Source organism: Hypomesus transpacificus, chromosome 16, assembly GCF_021917145.1.
Source record: "Hypomesus transpacificus isolate Combined female chromosome 16, fHypTra1, whole genome shotgun sequence".
Lineage (NCBI taxonomy): Eukaryota > Metazoa > Chordata > Actinopteri > Osmeriformes > Osmeridae > Hypomesus > Hypomesus transpacificus.
The window spans coordinates 3915852-3923259 of record NC_061075.1 but is presented as its reverse complement, the minus strand read 5'-3'; positions in this window follow the sequence as shown (position 1 = coordinate 3923259).

Sequence of the window (7408 nt, the reverse complement as noted above, 5' to 3'; positions counted from 1 at the left end):
GCAGGAGAGACAGGAGGGAGGGAAGGAGGGATGGTGGGGGGGGTGGCAACACTGCCAGAGAGAACCCAGCGGTAATTAGAATTCGGCTTCGCTGAGAGCCAGCTAATATAATGGGCGCTGCCGCACTTATCTGGGCAAAACAGGCCACCTTAATGAAACTTGAGTCAGAGAGGAAGCCACTGCAGGAGCGGCTTGTCTGGGGAGCCGCGCACAGGGAGGAGGGTAGGGATGACTAAGGCGCCGGGATTGAACCGACTCCTGTTTTTAATCTGATGGTTTTGAATGGTATTTATTTATTTTCCTACTGGGGTAGGTAGAAGTAGGGCACTGTCTTTGAGGAGAAAAAGGAACTCTGTTCTCGCCGTTGCTCGAGAGAACATGAGAGAACATTGCATCCAAACACGCCAAGACATGTCACGTGCGACACTGTTCATGCTCATCAGGTGTGGACAGTAGAATTTACCGTTCTTTTTTCGGCTGACACAACATTGCATTATATATACAAAGCTCCCACAATTCCAGTTCATTCCATTGTTTCTTCTGTGACATGAGTTCAAATTTACAGTTGCATTCTTTTGAAATATATTTGCCTTTTGCTGTCCATGCAGCAAATTAGCTGGCTTTCGTTGTTCAAGGCCTGAACTTCACTGACAAAAAAAAAAACCCAGACTTAATTAATTCTCGTCTGAAACGTTGCTTTTCATTCAGTCAAAGGCCTTGGCTGAATCCCAAATGTTCTCTGAATGTCATTGGACTGCTTTCTGAGAAAGATGGGCACATTCACATTTAGATAGAATGTTTTGTTTACAATACTTCTTTATACAAACTAAACAAAACCATACTTACATTCTACTGTGTACCTCAGATTCAAGTACTGCCTCATTATCTCACAGATCTGACTTGTTCACAGTATCTCTGCTACTAAGGCTGTGAAAATAAAGCAGTGTGTAACTATATTTGTCTGTGAATGTGTCTACCTTGTATAATGGATTCATGTGTGCGTTTCATTCTAACTTGTGGAAAGAAAAATGGCGGTGAGGAGAGGAGAGAGGGGGGATGAGTTACTGACCTTCCCCTCGGGCAGACAATGGATGACTGCCAAGAGCAGAGATCCACTATCTGTCAAATATATTAGAGGAGCTTAGGTGAGCTTTTTCTCTCTCTCTCTCTCTCTCTCTCTCTCTCTCTCTCTCTCTCTCTCTCTCTCTCTCTCTCTCTCTCTCTCTCTCTCTCTCTCTCTCTCTCTCTCTCTCTCTCTCTCTCTCTCTCTGTGTCTTTGTTTCTGTCTATCTCTTGTGCTGTGGTGGAGGACCAGTTTTAATTGCTTTGGCGGCACAAAAATTGGGTCATGCCCTCAAAACATCGGGGGACAAGGTATAGGAGGATGGGGGTTCACACAAGGTGAAAAGACATGATGAGACGCCGGGTGTCACAGGTTTCCATGGCAATGTCTTTATCGAGTAAAAAGGTGCGAAAAAGGGCCAGCTCTTCATTTAGCAACCCACTTTGCCGAGATTTTTTATTCCTTTTTTTTAAATCTGTAAATAAAAAGAAAGATGATGTATACTGGAATGTCAAACACAAACAGACAGTGGCATTTTCAAAAGTCTTATTTCCTAAGCTGTTTGTTAAAGGGATTCTTGTTTAGCAATCATGACTCCTGTTGACATTTGTAGATATGAGTTTGTCACTATATTATCCCATGGTTATGTTTATGCTAAACATCAATTTCCTTTTGACCAAGGGCCATCACATTACAGGTTGGAAAAAAACGATGTTTAAAGGAAAGAGACTTTTTCACTGCGAATATGTGTTCATCCTTTTTCCACCGCCTCCCGATTTACAATGCACCATGATGCTTGGCCATCTGGCTCAGCGGTGACTAAACTTCATGCCAATATGTTGCAGGGTCATGAGAAAACAAACCGGAGCTGCTTTCCACATGAGTGCAACGGTGGCCTCGCCCTCCTTTTGTACGAAAACATGTTTACCCATCACCACCCCAATGACAGCTAGCACTTCTGAATGCCCCTGTTTGACAAGGCCAGCCTCAAAGCTGCCAGGTAGCCGTTTCAGGTTAGCTTTCCATGGAGTCACTTAGCCTGTTAGCCTGCTAGCCTGCTAGCCTGTTAACCTGCATGCTAACTAGCCCATGCTATGCTACCTTCAGGCTGATTAATGGTGAAGCTTCCCGCCAAGGGAGTGTCTCATGGCGACGGGGGGAGCGGTAGTGCAACAGCGTGTGTGCGGAGAATAAATGCTGTACATTAAACAAATTCCCTGCGTGCCCATCTTGGCAGCGGATTGTCTACAAAGGGGGAGGGGTGTGTGTGTCGTGAGGGGGGATCGAAGGGGAGGGGGCGCTGCAGCCCACAACCTTCAACCCCCTGTCGACACACAGTCCTAAATAAACTCGAAAGTACAGCAAACACGTATACACTTTGACCCGCGCACGCAATCTCTCATCACACACACAGAAAAAATACGGACACACGCGCACCATCCGTCTCCGTGTGCACCCCCGCCCTGCAGCAGCTCCACTTGGGACTCGACACAGCCCCTTTTAGCTGCTCTGATTGGCCGGGGCTGGGATTCAAACGCCCTGTCAGGATGAGGAATCATCCTGAGCCTGCTGTCTGTAGGGGAGTCAGATGGCTGAGCGGTGAGGGGGTTGGGCTAGTAATCAGAAGGTTGCCGGATCGATTCCCCGCCGTGCCACATGATGTTGTGTCCTTGGGCAAGGCACTTCACCCTACTTGCCTCGGGGGGAATGTCCCTGTACTTACTGTAAGTCGCTCTGGATAAGAGCGTCTGCTAAATGACTAAATGTAAATGTAATGTAAATGTCTGGTTGTCGGGGGTAACAACGCCCCCAGAGGAAGCCCGGGGCTCTCCCAGGGGCGAGGAGCAGAGATGAGGGAACAGAGGGAGGAGAGGACGACGAGGAGAAGGACGAGGCTGGGAGAGAGCTGAAATTGTAGGCGGTTTGAAGGGAGTTTAAAGACAGATAGTGAGATAGGGGATGAAACGACATTCTGCCCTCTGATGCTGGCAATTCAACAGGAAAGACAACACGTTGAGAGGGCCCCCCTGGAGGGTGGGGGGGGAAATGGTTGAGGTGTTCGGGTTGAGAGTCGTCCTCCGTAATGATGTTTTTCATCGTAATATCGAGAGATCCAGAAATCTGGTAATGATGAGATTGTTTGACCTGTTTAACCCCCCTCACATCTACCCCTCCTATGGGTCAAACAGCCAAACTTGCTACCTATGGCTCCAGAGTAACCAAGACTGAATATTGAGTGCAGAAACATGCATGTGCACGCACACACGTGCTCTAGCTAGCTCTCTCTCTCTCTTCTCTCTTTCTCTGTCTTCCACAAACACACACATGCCTCCAGAAATTCTCAAGCCAGGCTCATTATAGATGTGAAGGAGAAAATGATCAAAAAAAACAAGTGGGATTTCATGCAGATTCGAGCTCCAATGTTCTCCTGCAATCAGTAGGTGTCCTCTTGGCCCCGAGACTCGGTGGTATGGTCATGAAGGGCAGAGCGCATAGAAAGATAGAAAGAAAGAAAGAAAGAAAGAAAGAAAGAAAGAAAGAAAAAGAGAAAGAAAGACAGAGTGAGGAGGAGAGCGGGAGAGGAATAACATCATCTCGTGTTTGGTCCTCCACTCAAGGAGAGCGGTTCATCTCGCAGTCCCTTTCATTAACGTTTCTCTTTCATTTCTTTCCCCTCTCCGTCCGAAGGTACGCCCGAGCAGGAAGAGGAAGACCAAGCGCCGGAGACAACTGACGATATGAAGCTAAAGGGATTTTGAAAACAACAGAGCGGTAAGTGGTCGCTAAACTTTGCACGAGATTTCTCCACCATCACGACTGGAGATAGATCGTTAGTGTTGTCCTTGAAGGCTCTCTAGCCCATATTGAAAATATGAATCCTTTTTTGCTCAATGCTAGCTACTCCACTGGTATATCAAGGTGGAAGCATTACTGTGAAGCTACGACAATAACTACCTCAAGCACAACATTCCCCATTTATGTAGTTATACAGCTACAGTACATATACAGTATCTACATTTGCATGCTTCTGTACAATAAAATGTACGATTACATTTTAAGCTATGTTTAACACAGGTTTTCATTGTATTACATTATTAGGTCCCCCTGGTCCTTGGGACCCACTGTCCTGATGTTTCCCCGCTCCAACGCACCTGATTCGAATAAATGGGCTGTTATCAATCTTAGCAGAAGCCAGATAACGACCATGAATTCGAATCAGGTGTGTTGGAACAGCGAAAACATGCAGGGCAGTGGGTCCCAAGGACCAGGGTTGAGAAACACTGAGCTAAAAGCACAACCTCAACTAGGTACCATTGATTTCCTTGCCAAGCTGTGATAGGATCTGGCAACACTCTGGTCTGTGTGTCTTCTGTCGGCCAGGCCTATCAATCAATATTGACAGCTGACGCCAGCTGAAAGAAAGCCGTCATCATCTACTTGTCAGATCAGGTTAAAAATGAAGCCTGTTTACCTCATCAGCATTCAATCTTACACTCCCACAGTTCCAAAACGTTGGGTAGTGTTAAGGTTAGAGAAGGGTAAAAACTCTCCACCCAGTCAATACTTCATCTGTTTTGAGTTGTCTTTCGAGGTGGATCCTTCCATTTTGTTGCAACACCGACCGCACGCACGCACGCAAACGGAACCGCTTGACATGCCTTTGGTACGTCTGTTCTTTACGAGAGGTTTCCGGAAAGAGATGCAATCCTGCTGACAGGTGGGGAGACCAGAGGCAGGAGCGTGAGCACACGCAGCCTTCCGTACGCAAAAGCGACAGCCTGCTCTCCGGTGCAGCCTTCAGGGCGGATATGAAGCAAACAGTTGCGCTCAGCATATTGAGGGAGATGACACTATGGGCACTCAATGACCTGCTTCAGTTGACTGTGAAAGTGGAGAATCGAGGACTGGCGCATCTGGACCCCCTAGAGCAGGATTGCACAGAGCAGAGACAGGAAGCAGAGGGGGCCTGTCACACCATCAGTGGCGATTTGGCTGTTTTAATTGCATGCGTGTAACGAAGGATTTGTTTTTTTTTGCGGGCTTTATCCAGATATTTTATCACTGTTAGCTGGTGTGTACTTTAGTCGTTTTTGGCTTTCTGTAGCCCTTCCCCCGTGTGTGTGTGTGTGTGTGGTACTTGGGGGGGGGGGAGATAAAGTGCTCGACTGGATGATTCCCTCAGGAGATGGAACACCTGGTTGAGCAATGATCTAGCCTCGCTACAGCTAGGTTGGCTTTATTCGGGATGGAGCAAGCCTTAGTTATAAGGCCTCTACCATGTTAGCGAGGCAATTAAGCAAAGCTTTATAAGTCTTTACAGCTAGCGTTGGAGGCATTTTAGTGAGCTAGGCACTAGCATGGCCTGTGGGGCCTGACAGGGCTGGTTAATGTGCCTGCGAGTGCTGCCCTGTGTGCTATGGGCCATGCACTTTGCTGCGCTAGCTCACGGTACCCTTTCCCAGTAATACACATCATAAAAAGAGCTGCGATGAATTAGCATTATTCAATTATAAACGCTCCAATTATTTACGGCTGTATTTAAAGAAATGTAAATGAAGCTCAAGTCTTGAGGTAATGAATTTGATTACCACCGGCGTATATCATTTCATGGTGTTTTAGAATCAAAGGCGTTTTTTTGGGTATGTATCTGTCATGGAAGTTGGTTCAGCAATATGTTGCGTTCTGAAGTTCTTTTTTTTGTGTGTAAATTATGTTCAGGTCTTCGGGGTGTATGACTCAAATTTGTTTTGTTTGGCATTTTCTGGCTTGTAAGTCTTGTATTCCCAGTTTGGATCCCTGCCAAAGATTCATTCTTAATGGTGATATAGTTCCAGTCAAGCGTCAACTTTGATAACCAGTCAAATTAAAACACCACAACCGGTAATTTCACAGCCCCTGAAACCAACAACCCCCCAAAATGACTTTTGTCTCAGAAGTTGTTTCTTAAGTCAGAAGCCCACCCCTCCATTTTGAGGGAGGTGACTGACAAAACATCGATAAAAGGCTGGTTTGGAGATGCTATCTTGCCTCTATTAATACGCCCAGTGCACTATGGCCTGAGGGCCATGCCTAATCCTGAGCAGGCCAGAGAGAATGTTCCGGCCCCGGCTTGCCAGCCTCACTTAGAACCTGGTTGAGAGCACAGTGCTGTGTGGGCAAATCCTTTCTCTCCTGTGCTGGGCACAGCATAAACATCACCCAGAGAAGCCATGTAGACAGACAGGCCGGCAGTCCGGCCTACGGGCACGGATGGGTTAAATTTGGCTTCTCTTTCCATTGACTCTCATCGACTGTTTGCTGTGAATGTGTTATGGTGTTGCGTGTAGGTGGATAATCATTTTTCGTCGTAGGGTGTCTACTCCAGTGAAGTGTGTGAGTGAAGGAGTCGTTGAGTGTTTGTGTTCAAACCAAACAATCGCTCGCACGCTCGCACACACGTACGCCTCTTCTGTTCGTGGGGGGGTGAGGGGAGAATGCCCCCTGGAATGGCTCTCTGTCAGTGGCAGAGCTGTATTTGCTCTGCACTGTGGCGGTACTTTGACCTCTCGAACCCTCCCCTGTGTAAACAGAGCACTGCTGTGCCCTCTTTCGCTGTCCGCCCCACCATATAAGGAAGACGCGGCGAGCCAGCCAGCCAGTCAAGTCAGTCTGCCAGAGAGCCAACGGTCTAGAGAGAGAACATATCCCCGGCTTCACTCATCGCTCTCGCCCTCACTGAAGTGTATGGGAACAGCAGACTACTCGCTCTCTCTCTCTCGCTCTCTCTGTCTCTATCTCTTTCGCTCTCTCCTTCTCTCTCGCCCATTATCTTTCCCTCCGTCGCTATCTCTCTTTCCCTCCCTTTCGCTCGTTCTGTCAGACGCACACACTCACACACACAAACAAAGTCTCTGTCTTTCTCTGTGTCTCTTTCACCCCTCAATCCTGGTTACTAGGACGACCTCCGTTGCGTTCGCCAGCGTTCGTACGAATGCCGCGATGGTCGCTGGAGAAAATGGACAGGGAGCAGGGGCGCCCGAGAATGAGTTACTGAGAGAATGAGAAAGGCGAGTGAGGGAAATCGGTTACGGAACTGCACAATGTTAATGGCTTCCTGTAGGCCATCTTGCAACGTGTCAGTCGATCATTATCAACCAATTACAATAATCCCTCGAGAGCACTGCTTCCTGTATTTCAGGCCAGAGGCGGAGTCAATGGAGAGAAGGTTCTGTGAGGATCATACCTAGAAGGACAGAATGCATGTGTGAATTAGGAGGATGAAATACTGGCAGTACAAAAAAAAACATGATCGGTCCAAACACTACAAATGGGCATGGGTTAAAGTTGAGCTTCTGGGTATGAAGG